Genomic DNA, 16,613 nt, shown 5'->3' with positions numbered 1-16,613 from the left:
CCAGGTCTCCTGCATCACAGGCAGATTCTTTACCATCTGAGCCACCAGGGAAGAGCCCAAGCTGCTCTGTTTCACAACATTTTTCAGGGCCTTAGGCTTCCTCTAAGCGGTTGTTCCTCCATCTCCTAGACTCTTATCCTCATCTGTATGGGTCCAGCTGGGACATCATCCCATCTATGTTCCAACCCATGGAAAGGGGAGATTATATAAAAGCACATGCCCAAAGCTTAGAAGTAGCACACGTCACCCACTTACATTTCATTGTCTGAAATTAAATTGAGCAGATACATCCAGCTGCAAGGATGGCTGAGAAATGGCATCTCTAGCTGGAGCAACATGTGCTAACCTAACTCGATTACTCTAGAGAAAGGGGAGAAGATCTTGTGAGGCATAACTAGCAAGTTGACACCTTCTCCTTTCTAACTTTAGCTTTCCCAAAGCTAGTGACATTGACGAGATCGTGCTGGGGGCTCTAGGGCTGGGGAGTGGTGACAAACAGTAAGGCCCAAAGGAGAGCGTCTGGGGGAAGAAGTGATCTACTGCTCCAGTTACCTGCTGCTGCATAATAAAATCCCCCCAAATTCAGTGTTACACAAGGACACCATTTATTTGGCTCACAAATAAATGAGAAGTATTTGATGAGGACTGCTTGTCTCTGCTCTGCTCAGCATCAGCTTAGATCTGGACTCTACACCTGGGGCCTGGAGTCACTGAGGCCTCAATCACGTCTGGCTGTTGACTGGGACCTCAGCTGGACTTGTGGCCAAAACACCTACACGGTCTTTCTATGTGGCCGCTGGGATTTCTCACAGCATGGGGCTTGGGTTCTAAGAGCAAGCATCCTGGGAAAGAGCCATGCGGAAGCATACTGCCTTTTCTAGTCTAGACTCGGAAGCTTTGCGGCATCAATTCTGTCACATTCTATTCACTAGAAGCAAGTTGCCAAGGGTGGCCCATGTTCCAGTGGAAGGGAATTAGATTCTTTTTGATGGAAAGAGTGTCAAAGAATGTGTGAAGCATGTTTTGGAATCAACACAGGTCCCATGGAGTCTACTTGCTGTCAGCTGCAGTGAGAGAGGCAGTGTTTCTGAGGGCTGGCTGCTCATAACACCAAGGAAGGCAGGTCCTAGATGCAGGAGGACCAGCTTCACCCTGGAACCCCAACTGCATAAGTGACATGGAAGCAGTGGTACCTCCAGACCTGCAGGGACCTTGTAAGCTGGGCTCATGGGAGTCTCTGCTGATATCACCTATGACCAAAGTTTGGAGCCACGTGGCGCCTAGGCACTGCACACTACTCTGCGACCCTGCGGGGTGTACTTGCTAAGATGCTTTCCATCTTCAGTAACAGCCAGTTCAATTTAAACTGACCTGAAAAAGAAAGGGACCCACTCCTAGGTATTTACCCTAGAGAAATGCAAACTTATATTCACCTCAAAACTTCTACACAAATGTTTACAGCAACTAGAATAAGTTATCAAACTGGAAACAAAAGTTCTTCAGTGAGCAAATGCGTAGACAAATGGTTCATCCAGTCCATGGGACACTGCTCAGTAAAAGGAACAATGGCACATGCTAGGATATGAATGAATCTCAGAGGCATTGTGCCGAGTGAAAGAAGCTGGTGTTGGAAGATTACATAGTGTCTGAGTCCGTTGATATGGCATTGTGAAAAAGGCAGAACTATAGGGATGAACAGATCAGTGATCACTAGTAGTCAGAGGCTGGGAAGCCAGTTCAATTACAAAGAGAGAGCCTGAGGGGATCTTGGAGGGTGATGGAGCTGCTCTGTATCCTGGTTGCGGTGATGGTTACATGAATCTATATATATGTTAAAACGCAAAAGTGTACACACACACCCTGTGCAAAAGGTCCATTTTTACTGTATGTAAATTCAAAAAATAAAATTATGCTTTTCAACAAATGGTGCTGAAACAATAGGACCTGCAAAAGAGTGAATATGGTATAGTCCTTATACCCTTCACAAAAACTACCTCTAACTGGATCACCTAAACATAAAGCATAAAACTGTAAAACTCCTAGATTGGGGAAAATCTAGGCGACCTTGGGTATGATGATGGCATTTTCGATACAACACTCAACTCTGGCTTGTGCTATGGAATGACACCTGAGAGGCTGGGCTTCAGTGGATTCAGAAGACACATGTAGGTGGTGTGAGCATGTGGCTAAGATGCCTGTAACAGAGATTCTTTCTTCATCGTCTCTCCTCCCTTATTCATTTGTTTATTTATGTATGGCAGTGCTGGGTCTTTGTTGCTGCACGCAGGCTTTCTCTAGTTCCCATGAGCAGAGGCTACTCTGTTGCGGTGCGTGGGCTTCTCATTGTGGTGGCTTCTTTTGTCGCAGAGCACAGGCTCAGTAATTATGGTGCATAGCTTAGTTGCCCCGCAGCATGTCGAATCTTCCTGGATCAGCGATGGAATCCATGTCACTTTCACTGGTGGATTCTTAACCACCAGACTACCAGGGAAGTTCCTGCCTCTCTTCCCTTAATCCTAGGGCTTCACAGAAAGTTCCTTGTGATCAGAAGGCTTAGAAGAGAAAAAAAAAAATCAGGTCTGGTTTGCAGAAGTTTCTGTACCATCTACTAGTACCAACAATAACACTACAGCCCCCCGCAAGGGTGGCCCTGAAGGACAATGAAAGGAACTTCTCTGAGCAGGCAGGACTCTGAGAGACACTTTGCCTACTTTGTCTGGACTGAGAGATGGCCATAAGTCTGGGTCTACACAATTCATTGACAGGGTGTGGAAGGAATATGTTGGCGGGTTGGTGACAAGGAGGTCTGGGGAAGAGTTATTGGGTTGGCCAAAAAGTTCGTTTGGGTTTCCATACGATATTAAAAAAAAAAAATCCAAACAAACTTTTTGGCCAGCCTACTCTATGGCTGATCTCTCCAAATGGGCATGGAATGTGAGGATATTTGTGCCCCATGTGACTGCTCACTAAAGGGTATTCACTGCAAAGGAGGCTCCTGTCAATCAGGTGAACAAAACATGTTCTAAAGATGTCAACCAGCCTCTTTTCCCAGACACATCAGTGCTAGCTCAATCAGCCCATGTAACCAAGCGGCCATAGTGGCGGGGTTTGAGTCCAAGGCACATGGACTTCTCCTCACCAACACTGACTTGGCCATCTAATCAGCCCACAGCAGAGACCAACATTGAGTCCCCAGTATAGGCCCATGGGGACCCAACCAGCCACCTAGTGGCAGGTGGGTTACATTGGACTCTTTCCATATTGGAAGAGGCCGAGATTTGTCCCCAGTGGACTATATACATGTTCTGGATATGCATGTGCCTTTCCTGTTAATAATGTTTCTGCAAGCAACACCATTCACGGATTTGTGGAGTACATTCCTCACGGTCCTGCTGTTCTACACAATATTGCTTTGGATCAAAGAAGTCACCTCACGTCCAAAGAGCAGCAGAGGGCAGATGCCCATGGGATTAACCAGTTTAACCACATACACTATCACTCAGAAGCAGCTGACCTAATAGAAAGGTGGAATGGCCAACTGATGAGCTAGTTATGGTGCTTGTTGGGAGTCATCACTTTGAAGGGATGGGGTTCTGTTTACAGGCTACAATGGATGCTCTGAACCAGAGAACATTGCATGGTGCCATCTGTCCCTGGGCCTGGGAATCAGGGTGAGAGTGGCTCCTCTAACACTCCACTCATGGTGCCGATTTCTATACCAGTCAGGAGCCCCAGGAGACAGAAGCCACAGTAGCTCACAGAGAAAATTTAAGATAAATAACGGTTCTCTAACACAACATTGTAAATCAACTGCTGCTGCTGCTAAGTCACTTCAGTCGTGTCCGACTCTGTGCGACCCCATAGACGGCAGCCCACCAGGCTCCCCCTTCCCTGGGAGTCTCCAGGCAAGAACACTGGAGTGGGTTGCCATTTCCTTCTCTAATGCATGAAAGTGAAAAGTGAAAGTGAAGTCGCTCAGTTGTGTCTGACCCTCAGCAACCTCATGGACTGCAGCCTTCCAGGCTCCTCCATCCATGGGACCTTCCAGGCAAGAGTACTGGAGTAGGGTGCCATTGCCTTCTCCGGTAAATCAACTATACTTCAATAAAATAACTTTTTTTCAAAAAGAACTGTTGGGACTTCCTTGGTGGTCCAGGGGCTAAGACTCTGCTAAGACCCAATGCAGAGGGCCAGGTTTGATCGCTGGTGGGGGAACTAGATCCCACATGCCACAACTAAGACCCAGCACAGCCAAATAAATAAATTAATTAAATATTTTAAAACTTTTTAAAAGATTTTTTTAAAAAAAGATCTAAGCAGTTACACATTTAACTAGTAAGTGAAAGAGTAAAAGAAAGCTTTGTGGGTGCTAAGGTGCTTCAGTCATGTTGGACTCTGTACGACCCTATGGACTGTAGCCCGCCAGGCCCCTCAGTCCATGGGTGCCGGGGTCTAGCCCCGGTGGATCCAGGGAATTCGAAGGTGGGGACAGTGTCGACGTCCTTGGAAAAATACATATTTAATTACAGATATAGAGAGAGATTAGAAACGGATAGTGTAGTAGGAAGATTAGTGGAGAAAAAGAGGCTGAATAACTTGGATTACGTGGAATAGCATCCATGCTCCAGATGGGAATTCAGCCAGAAAAACAGACAGCAAGAAAGAAACGACATGGGGGAATCAGTCTTTCTGGAAACTGATCCCATTTCTTTATTTTTGGGTTTGCTTATATACCTTTTGTTACATATAGGGATGAATGCAGAGTCACGCGGGGGTCAGCAGTCCTGACCTTTATCAAAATCAGGTGCTTCACATAAAAAGGTCTTAGGGATTTTATGATCCTTTCTTTCTGATAATCAAAAACTTATTTTTTTCCAAGGGTGTTTTTTCTTAAACCAGGCACCACCCTCCAAATAAAGTTACATTCCTATAGGGTGAGGGTGTAGTGAGTTACAATCAAGAAAGGAATTTATTTAACCCAAGGTTAACATGATTAATCTTAAAGGTTAATACTTATTTCTCCTATATGCTTAAAGGTTAATACTTATTTCTCCTATATGTTAGTTATATTGTTATAAGGGAAGGGAACATGGAGATTTAGCAGCAAACATCAGCCCAACAAATGAAAATCCTTTCACCAATGTTCCCCTTAAGATCTATTTAGTCTTAAGATAGTGATAAAGTTACATTTTTAAATAGCAAGGACACAGTGATTTATAACAAAGCACAGTGACCTATTACAAAAGAGAAAATCCATTAACTCAAAAAGTCTAGTATTGCTAACATCAAAAACTACTATATTTCCTTTTCTATAGTCCAAATACATTGATTAATATATTCCCAGGTGCCTAAGGATATGGAGGCCTGGCGGCAATCCTTGACTCAACAATGAGAAAAGCCCTATGCTAATTAAGACTTTCAAAATACTCCAAAACTCTCTGTGCTGTTTATGGTTAAGAGGTAGTAAACAATCATGTGGCAGGAGTATGGATAATCCTGTCACACAAGCTAGTCTGTCAGCAGAGAGGTTTGACCTGAGACACCCTTGTCCCACTCAGAGCAGGGAATTAGCAGCAATTATTGACATAACAAATGAAAAAACCCTTCACCAATATAATTCCTAACCAACCCACTATACTAATAATTTCTAACTCCCCAAAAGAATTTGCCTTTAGTAAGTCTAAAACATCTCGTGCCTCTCAGGTTGGGAGGCTGTAAACAATCACATGTGGCCGGACGAACCTATACAGGTGGGCTAGATAACCTTCAGAGGAGTCCGTAAGCTGAAACACTCTTGTCACGCCCAGGAATTTTTATTGACTTGGAGCTGCACGTTTACTCCTTCTCCAAGAGAAATGGTGATGGGGGAGAGCCCCCTGTAAAGTCAGAGGTGTAGGTGAGAGCATAAAACAGACTCTGGTTTTGGGGTTAGATGCTCGGGAACAGGGGGTTTCCTGAGGCTTGATCACGCCTTTGCGTATGCCAAGCCTCCTTCCTCATGACCTTTGCCATGGGCGGAGTTCCTCACGCTGGCCCCCAGCACATGGGATTGTCCAGGCAAGAATATTGGAGTGGGTTGCCATGTCCTCCTCCAGGGCATCTTCCCAACCTGCATCTGTTACTTTTCTGGCATTGGCAGGTGGTTTCTTTACCACTAGAGCCACCTGGGAAGCCCAAAGAAAGCTTTAAGGTATCACAAAGGTAGCAACTGCAGGAAGCAGCCCCTACTCTAGAGCTGGGAGAATGAATGCGATTGGAATGAGGGAAATAAATTCACAGGAGAGGCCTGGAGCTGACACACAGACCTTGGAGGAGGGGGCACTGCTTGGCTGGTGCTAGTGTCTCTGAGCAGGGAAGAGGTCCTGTGGGTCTGGAACCCAAACTTTTGAGGAGAGGACATAGTCCAAATAGGGCTAGGATCTCCAGTAGATGGCGGGAGGTACATGATGAAGGTTTACTTGAGGACTAGATTTAGCTGATGCTGCTGGATTGAAGCACTGAGATGCAGGTATGCTCCCACAAACCGGAACCAGATGGAAAGCCCCCAGGAAGCTTCCAGGAAGAAGCCCTTTGCTCTCTCCTGGCTGGCAGCCTCCTGCTCTGCTCTCCCAGTGGAGCCAGTGGGAAAACAGAGGCACCACCCAACACCGCAAAGCAGAAATGAATCAGGGCAACCCACCGGTAGGGCACAGACCATGACAGGGGACCCTGGTCATTCCCATGTGGAAGATACTGCTTACTAAACCTGTGGGTGGGTTCACGTTTATCCTTATATGCTTCACAAAACCTAACATAGGTTTCATCCATTTCTAAATTATCTATTTTTTTTCCTTCTACCAAGATTGAAGTCAAGGCCTATCTTTTAATTCTGACTCTGCCCTTCAATAGTTGTGTGATTGGTGCCTGTCATTTCATAACTCTGAGTTTCAGTTTCCATATCTCTATAACAGGGAAAACAACACCTATTCCTCACAGGGTTGCTGTGTGACATGAGAATGAAAGCTTAGTGTGGTGCCTGGCACATGGTGAAGAAGATATTCAAAAACATCTGTTCATTCCGAATATGAAGCCAAATGTGTGCGTGCTAAGTTGCTTCAGTCATGTCTGACTCTGTGCGACCCTATGGACTGCAGCCCAACAGGCTCCTCTGTCCAGGGGATTCTTCAGGCAAGAAGACTAGAGTGAGTTGCCATGCCTTTCTCCAGGGGATCTTCCCAAGCCAGGGACTGAACCCATGTCTCTTACCTCTTACGTCTCCTGCATTGGCAGACAGGTTCTTTACCACTAGCGCTACCTGGAAAGCCCCACGAAGCCAAATATCTCCCTTAAAATTGTTTGTCAACCATTTTCAACATTAAGTTCCAGGATCCTAGAACTCTTCGGTTAAGTCTTTGTTCTTTTCTTCCTAAGAGTGGACCATGGGAGACTTCCACATTGTCACCAGCCCTCAACCAGCAGAGGGAAGGGAGGGAGGCTCTCAAGAGACCCCTGGTGGCACGTGGAAATCCCTGGGAGTGGAGGTGGCACTCTATCTCTGAGTGTGCCTTTTCCTTAGGAAAATAGCCCCCCTGCTTGGCTGAGAACTGTTTTAACCTGTTCTTCCTCTTGGACTCATTGCCAAGTGCTTGAGTCTGGGAGAATGCAGGAAATGGTTCTGTTAAAACATCTGGCTGGGGTGGTACCCAGACTTGGGCAAACAGCACTGAAAGTGATGTTGGTGCTGGGGTCCTCTCCCCGGCCAGTGGGAGAAGCTCAGCTGGACCTTTAAGGCACCCTTGGGAGAGCTCCTCCATCCCCTTCCACATTTGGTGTCCCCAAGACCTGACTCCTCCAGGACTTGGGATTCCCTCTTCCCCAGAGGCAGCTCCTCAGGTCTTGCCCTGACCTCATAATTGATCCCTTTGCGACATCCCCACACGACTGGCTTCTCAGTATTAATAAAATCCCATCCTAAAGCCTTACCAGGTGTCTCTGGTCCTGATCCGTTTAAATCCTGCTCATCCTCCAGAACATCAGGAACACCAACCTAGCCGAGAGCTCCCACGTCTAGCCCCTTGCCTCAGTGCTGGCCCCGCTCCCTTCAGTGTTCCTAAGGACTCGCCTTCTTGGGACTGCAGACCGGCTGGTCACCCTTTCTCCTAGTTCCCAGCGGGGCGGCTGAATCAAAGACGGAAGCCTGGGGTAATCAAGCTTAACGCGGAGCACTGGAAATCGGGCCGGTCAGGGACCAGCCAGGGACGTCACAGGGGAGGCTGGGACTCAGTGACTGTGGTTCGGAAGCCTGCGGCGTCCTGAGGTTTCCTCTGACAGCCCTGCTTCCTGATCAGTTTCAGGTCCAGCTCCAGGTGGGTTCGCAGCTGAAGCCCGCCTTTACTCGGCAGAAGGACGCGGCTGCGGAAGACAACTCTGGGCGAGGCTGGACGGATAACTACTGCTCCCCCGGAGACGCGGCAAGAATAAACGCAGTGTTTACACGCTAAGGTTTCTCCGTTCATAAATGTTACGTTTTCATCCACCTACTCCGAGGCAGCTGAGCACTTAAAAATCAGCTTTGTTTTCCAAAGGGCCACGTGTAACCCCTTGGCGGAACGTGTGGCGTGTTCAGCTCTGGAGAAGGTCGTGGGGGCAGGCCGGGGGCGGGGAAGCCCTTAGCTGAAAGCCTTGCGGACAGGCGACCCCTTGTCGGGGAGTGGGGGGGGGGGCGGGGAAGGGGCCCTGAATCTGAGGGCCAAGAGAAGCTGCGGTGATAGTCTCGGCCCTGCCCCCGGCGAGCCTGAGGACTGGGACGCAGGCCTCATCAAGGGCGCCTGCGGCTCGGGCAGGGACGGCAGGGGGCGTCCAAGGTCATCCCCCGCAGCGGAGCGTGCGGCGAGTGCGAGGCTAAGCCCGGAATCGCTGCAAGGGCGCCGGATTTCGAGTCCGCGGAGAGATACTACCCTGGAGGGGCGTGGTCTCGAGGGGGCGTGTCGGGATGTCGAGGGGCGTGGTCTGGTGGGGCCGCCTCCGGTGACAACCTAGAAGGCGGTGGTGCTGCCAGCCCGCCTGGTGTTAGGCGAGATGAGGCTGGAAAAGATCAGCTTGGCGTTTTAGGCGGGTCCCTCTGGCGCTGGACGGTGGGTGGGGAGGGAGAGATCTCGAAGAGAGAGCCCAGATCAGGAGGCGATTTCAGAAAGGCGCGGATAAAGAAAAGCCCTCATTAGAGCGACCACAGTGGCAAGGAGCAAAGAGGTGGCTCAAGAGGAGAAAGGCGTGGAGGACAGGCCTCCCGACCTGAGGTCGACGGGGTGCGGGCGGCGACGAGCAGGGAGGAGCCTGAGCGCTCGGTTCTCGAGGCGGCTTCTCCGGAGGGCGGGCTGGCAGCCGCATCCTTTCCCGCACCCGATCCCCGAGACTAGGCAGCGCTCCTCCGGAATTCGTCCTTGGCCGGCGCCACTGCGGGCGCTAAGAGCCGCGAGTCGCGCAGGACATGAAGGGAGGACCCGATGCGTGGCCATCTGCTGACCAGTCTGGAGCCAGTTAGAGCCACCGAGCTCTCCAGCACGCCGTCTGGCCCCAGCGGTCCCTCACCAGACTAAGCCCGCGCCTGGGACGCCTTCAGGATGCCTTGAGTCTGGAGGCAGAAATCCTGGTCACCCCTCTCTCTCCCCACTCCGCCTCCCTCCCCTACACTCGGAACCAGAACTGCTTATTTCTAGTCCACATATGATGGTGATAATCTATCAAATCTGCTGTGAACTGAGCACTCAATGTGTGTGTGTGTGTTCTAGCTCTGTGGGAAGCAATTTTTCATGTGTTTCCTCATAAATTCCCCTACTTTCCTACCACTTTCATCATTTTGGCCAGTACCACCTGAATTATTATTTACTTATAATTTTTAAGCCACTCAAAATTTAAAGAAGTCCTACCTGAAATCACAGGTTTGATGCACCATGTTTATTTTTACTAGTTCATATACTATACATATGAACTAAATATTCACTCATGGGACTTCCCCGGCTGTCCAGTGGTTAAGACTGTGCGCTTCCACTGCAAGAAGTGAGGGTTCAACCCTTGGTCAGGGAAGTAAGGTCCCCGCGGCCAAAACAAGAAAAGAAAGTTCACTGATGAGCCACATGAAATCATCTCATGTTCCACCAGTGGTCTCTGATTTTTGGACCGGTAAACTGAGGCTCAGGGAGATTATGTCCCTCCCACAATTCTGGCATAGGGCCAAGCTAGTGCCCTGCTTAACTTCTGAAATTGCCAGCAACCCTGACACAGGATACTACAAAAGGAGGCAGCCTGGAGGGGTCCTAACAGAAGGGGAGCAACAACACAGGGATGTGTCCAAGACACTTAGGCTGGGCAGGAATGGGATACTCTGAGCCTCAGTTTTTTCATCTTTGAAACAGAGGTAGTAACAATCTCCTTCCTGAGATCCTTGTGAGAACTGAGATAAAGCAGTGTTTCTCAAAATTCTCCAAGCCAGGCTTCAGCAATATGTGAACCATGAACGTCCAGATGTTCAAGCTGGTTTTAAAAAAGGCAGAGGAACCAGAGATCAAATTGTCAACATCCGCTGGATCATTGAAAAAGCAAGAGAGTTCCAGAAAAACATCTATTTCTGCTTTATTGACTATGCCAAAGCCTTTGACTGTGTGGATCACAATAAACTGTGGAAAATTCTGAAAGAGATGGGAATACCAAACCACCTGACCTGCCTCTTGAGAAACTTGTATGCAGGTCAGGAAGCAAAAATTAGAACTGGACATGGAACAACAGGCTGGTTCCAAATAGGAAAAGGAGTACGTCAAGGCTGCGTGTTGTCACCCTGCTTATTAAACTTATATGCAGAGTACATCATGAGAAACGCTGGGCTGGAAGAAGCACAAGCTAGAATCAAGATTGCCAGGAGAAATATCAATCACCTCAGATATGCAGACGACACCACCCTTATGGCAGAAAGTGAAGAGCAACTAAAAAGCCTCTTGATGAAAGTGAAAGAGGAGAGTGAAAAAGTTGGCTTAAAACTCAACATTCAGAAAACTAAGATCATGGCATCCGGTCCCATCGCTTCATGGGAAATAGATGGGGAAAGAGTGGAAACAGTGTCAGACTTTATTTTGGGGGGCTCCAAAATCACTGCAGATGGTGACTGCAGCCATGAAATTAAAAGACACTCCTTGGAAGGAAAGTTATAACCAACCTAGATAGCATATTGAAAAGCAGAGACATTACTTTGCCGACTAAGGTCCGTCTAGTCAAGGCTATGGTTTTTCCAGTGGTCATGTATGGATGTGAGAGTTGGACTGTGAAGAAAGCTGAGCACCGAAGAATTGATGCTTTTGAACTGTGGTGTTGGAGAAGACTCTTGAGAGTCCCTTGGACTGCAAGGAGATCCAACCAGTCCATTCTAAAGGAGATCAGTCCTGGGTGTTCTTTGGAAGGACTGATGCTAAAGCTGAAACTCCAGTACTTTGGCCACCTCATGCAGAGAGCTGACTCATTGAAAAAGACCCTAATGCTGGGAGGGATTGGGGGCAGGAGGAGGAGGGGACGACAGAGGATGAGATGGCAGAATGGCATCACCTACTCTATGGACATGAGTCTGAGTGAACTCCGGGAGTTGGTGATGGACAGGGAGGCCTGGCGTGCTGCAATTCATGGGGTCGTAAAGAGCAGATTGAACTGAACTGAACTGGCTTGGCGCATAGCAAGCCCTCAATAAATCTATACTGTTGTTACACAAAGTAGAGTAGGGAGTTCTGAGGCCATGCTTGTGAGTGAGTGGCTCCTCTGCCAAATTATCTGAGATTTCACAAACTCTGTTCCCCTTAGGCTACCACTGTTAGCAGTTTGGTGTGTATCCTTCCAGACCTTTGCTATGCATGTGCAAATAGTCTCTGTGTATGTATGCTGTGTATATCCACACATGATTTACAAATGATTTGGGGTTTTATTACCGTTTTTGTTGTTAGACTCGTAGACAAAAATGCTATACTTACCCCACAGCTTGCTTTTATTTTATTTAACAGTATAGCTTGGAAATCTTTCCACATCAGCATGTATAGGTCTCTCTGCTTCATTCTTTTTTAATGACTACATAGTATTTCTTAATATCACTCTATAACATTTTATTTAGCCATTCTTCTACTGCTGGACATCTAGGATGTTCAAATTTTTCAGTTTTACAAACAGTACTGTGAAATATATGTTTATCCTTGGTTTTGCATTTCTAGGAAACAAGTTTATAGACATGGAGATTTTGAGGAAGAATATTAAAACATTCTATACTATTTCCTTTCAGTTCTCTATTAATTTTCTGGTTGATATTTAATCATTTAATTAGTCTGAAATAAGTTTTGGGGGTATGAAATAGTAATATAATGCTGCCTCATGAATAGAGCAATTATCTTACTATTTAAAAATTAAATAGCTTCACCCTTACCCAATGGGTTTTTTAAAATTCTTTTTATTTATTTAAGTAATTTATTTAACTGTTCCAGGTCTTAGCTGCAGCATGTGGGATCTAGCTCCTGACCAGGGATTGAACTCCGGGACCCTGAATTGGGAGCATAACGTCATAGCCGTTAGACTGCCAGGGAAGTCGCACCCAATAGTTTTTAATACTATCTTTATCTTATCTTGGATTCCTTGGTTCTGTTTCTTGATCATTTACTTAGTTCCATGTATCTATTTATTTATCTTATGCAAATATTTTTTAAATATTGTGGTTTGTAATACACTGATATCTGCTTAAAGCAAGTATTTTCTCTTTTCTGTAAAATTTCTTAAGTTTTCTTACATTGTCTCTCTTCCAAATGAACTTTAGAATTAATAAGTAGTTTCATTAAGAATCCTGTTAGAATTTTTATTGAGATTGTCTTAATGTATAGATTCATGTGGTAAGAACTAAAATCTTAACAGTATTGAGTCTTTCCATTCAGGATCATATATCTTTCTTAATTTACTCAGATCTTTGTTATGGCCTTCAACAAAGATTTGGGTTTTCTTTAAATAATTCTCACACTCTTCCTAGGTTTATTTTTTGATGTGTTATAGCTTAGTGAACATTGTAGATAGTATTTTTCATATCACACATGTATATGTTAATCTTATAACCAGAAATTAGTTTTATTATGAATTTTAAGTAGTTATTGTTAATGTGTAGAAATTCTGTTGACTTTTTAAAAATTGGAGTATAAATTGGCATGCAATATAGATTAGTTTCAGGTGTATAACATAGTGATTCAATATTTTTATACGTTAAAAGTTATCATGACTATTGATTTTGAGTATTTTATTACCTACCATCTTATTGAGATCTCATTAAAACCAGTAATTTTATATTGAGACTCTTGGACTTTGTGTTAACAATAACAATTTTACAATAAAACTAGCAGTGAATATTTATTGAGCATTTACTATGTGCCAGGATCAGTTCCAAGTGGTTGACATATTTTAATTAATATAATCCTCACAACACCAACAGCATAAACATGTAAAACACAAGAGCAAGCATTCTGTTTCCCTCATCTTACAGGAAAAAACAAAAACCCTCCTGAGCTCCACTTTCCTCTTCAGTTACTTTTCATTTCTCTTTATTTTAACTAAAACTCGTGGAGGTATCAATTCATTTCCTCAAATTCTTTTAAAAAACATTTCCAACTGATTCAAAAATTTTAAGTCTACAGAAAAGTTGAAACAATAACACAATGAATACTCTTCAGGTAAATTTAACAATTACTGTTCCACCATATTTATTTTTATCTTTTACTCTATATACTTTTTCTTTAAAATAAAATTAAAGTATAGTTGATTTGCAATGTTGTGTTAATTTCTACTGTACAAGTGCAATTATACATGCTCATATATATATATATATGCATACATGCATTCTTTTCATGTTCTTATTATGGTTTATCCCAAGACACTGAATATAGTTCCCTGTGCTACACAGTAAGACCTAGTTGTTCATCCATTCTATATGTATTTAGTTTGCACATATTAACCCCAAACTCCCAGTCAACCCCTCCCCCACCCCGTCTATATATTTTAGATTAAGCCACAGCCATTATGACTCTTCACTCCTTCAGGTTTCATCTCCTAAGAACAAGTATATTCTCCTCTATAACCATGATTCCATTATCATACATCCAAGTAATTTGAAATTGGTACATTATTTAGTATACAGTCCATACTGAAGTTTGCCCAACTGTCCCTAAAATTTCTTTATAACTTTTTTTAATCCAGGACCCAATGAAGGATTAACATGCAATTAGTTATCATGTCTCTCAAGTCAGCTTTAATCCAAAGCAGTTCCCCTGCCTTGTTCTGTTTTGTGAAGTTGATGTTTTTCTTTTCAGTTGAGCTGGGTCTTTGTCGCTCTGCACAGGCTTTCTCTCGTGGCGCGCAGGGGCTCCTCTATAGCCGTGCTGCACCGGTTTCTGCTTAGGGTGGCTTCCCTCGTGGAGCGCAGGCTCTCGGTGCACAGCTGCAGTAGCTGTGGTGTGTGGACTTGGTTGCTCCATGGCGTGCGGGATCTTCCCAGACCAGGGGTCGAACCCATGTCTCCTGCACTGGCATGTGGATTCTTATCCACTGTGCCACCAGGGAAGTCCCGAAATTGATATTTTTGAAGAGTCTAAGGCCAAGGTTTTTTCTTGGTTTGTTTTGTTTTAATCTGGCTGCACCGTGTTTTAGTTGCGGCACACCAGATCTTTAGTTGTGACATGTGAACGCTTAGTTGCAGCATGTGGGATCTAGTTCCCTGACCAGGGATAAAAACCCAGGCGCCCCGCACTGCGAGCGAGGAGTTTCACAGGCCATTGGTTTTGTAGGACGTCTCACTTTGGACTTATCTGATTGTTTCCTCATGATTATACGCAGGTTAAACCCTTTGGGTAAACATTTGGGTAATACTTCCTCATGTTTCACATCAGGGGGTTATATCAGTTCATCTCATTATTGACAATGTGCAGTGTGAGCATTTGGACTAAAGACCCGATTTCTCATGAATCCACTCTAATCAGGTTTTGTTCCGTCAGTGTCACCAACATGGTCCTTAAAAAGATCACCAATTACCTCCGCATTTGCCATATTTAACTGTCAGTTCTCAGACCTCTCTCTCCTTGATGGATCGGTAGTATTTGTCACGGAGACCACTTCTCTTCCTTGGAGTGTTTGCTTCTTTGGATTTCCAGACATCCCAAACGTCTGGCTTTTTCCTGGTCTGCCCACTCATCTCGGTCTCCTTCGGAATGCTCCCTGGCTCCCTAAACTCTCAATGTTGAGTGCCTGAGTGCTTGGACCTCTTCTCTAATTTCTGTCTACACTCACTCCCTTGGTGACCTCATCCAGCTTTTTGGCTTTCACACCATGCATTTACTGATGACTTCTAAATTTCCGTCTCTAGCCCAAACCTCTCTCCTAAATGCCAGGCTTGTATCCAACAATCTACTTGAAATCTCCACTAAAGTCTAATTAAGCACCTCAATCTTAACATGCCCATAACTAAGCTCCTTTATCCCCCTCCATCCTGCCCTCTTGGGTTCCCTTTTCTCAAGCAATAGCAACTTCATTCTTGCAGTTGTTTAGGCCAAAAACCTTGGCGCCATAAACTCTTCTCTTTCTCGTGCCCACACCTGTCAGCAAGTCCCAGCGAGCCTACCTGTTAAAAATATCCAGAATGCCACTTCTCACCACCTCTACTGCTACCCCCTGAAATCCAGACCACCATACCATGTCACATTCGCCTTACTGCCATAGCTTCCTAAGGGGTTCTCCTTCCTGCTCTACCCTTATTCTCCTCATTTTCCACACAGCAATTGGAGTAATTTTGTTAAAACTTAAGTCATACAGTTTTATCCTTCTGCTTAGAACTCTCTCCAGAGGCTCCTCCTCTCAGGGTTTTTACTGGGACCTCTAAGTCCTGCAGGATCTGGTTCCCATTGCATCTCTGATTTTCCTCCTACTCTGCCTCCCTGTGGTTCCTGAACACACCAGGCTCACTGCCCCCTCAACAGGGCTCCTAGTAGGGTGTGGATACTCTTCTCTCACATCTGTATGGCTTGCTCTCTCATTTTCTTTAGGTCTTTTTTTTTTTTTTTTTTCTTTAGGTTTTTACTCAAAAGACACCTCTTTTGAGGTTTATGCCTTCCTGGCCTAACTCCCAGGACCCACTCCCCTTGTATCACAACACTTTTTACCCATGTTACATTTTTCTCTTTAGCACCTACCACTATCTAATAAATGACATATAATCATCCTTTGGTGTCTGTAGGGGATTGGTTCCAGGATCTTTTTCCCATACCAAAATCTGCTGATGCTGAAGTCCCACAGTGGGGATTCTGTATCTGTGGAACCCAGGCATATGGTGCGTTTATTGTATATGTATTGAACGACAACAACAACAAAATTCCAAGGGCTTCTCGGGTGGTCCAGTGGCTAAGACTCCACCCTCCCAATGCAGGGGGCCTGGGTTCATTCCCTGGTTGGGAAACTAGATCCCACACGCTGCAACTAAGAGTTTGCATGCCACAACTAAAGATCCCGGATGCCACAGTGCAGACTGAAGATTCCAGGTGCTGCAACTAAGACCCGACACAGCAAAAACATTTTGTAAAAAATGTGCC

This window comes from Capra hircus, chromosome 16 (genome assembly GCF_001704415.2).
Source record: "Capra hircus breed San Clemente chromosome 16, ASM170441v1, whole genome shotgun sequence".
Classification (NCBI taxonomy): domain Eukaryota; kingdom Metazoa; phylum Chordata; class Mammalia; order Artiodactyla; family Bovidae; genus Capra; species Capra hircus.
This window is presented reverse-complemented; position numbering follows the sequence as displayed.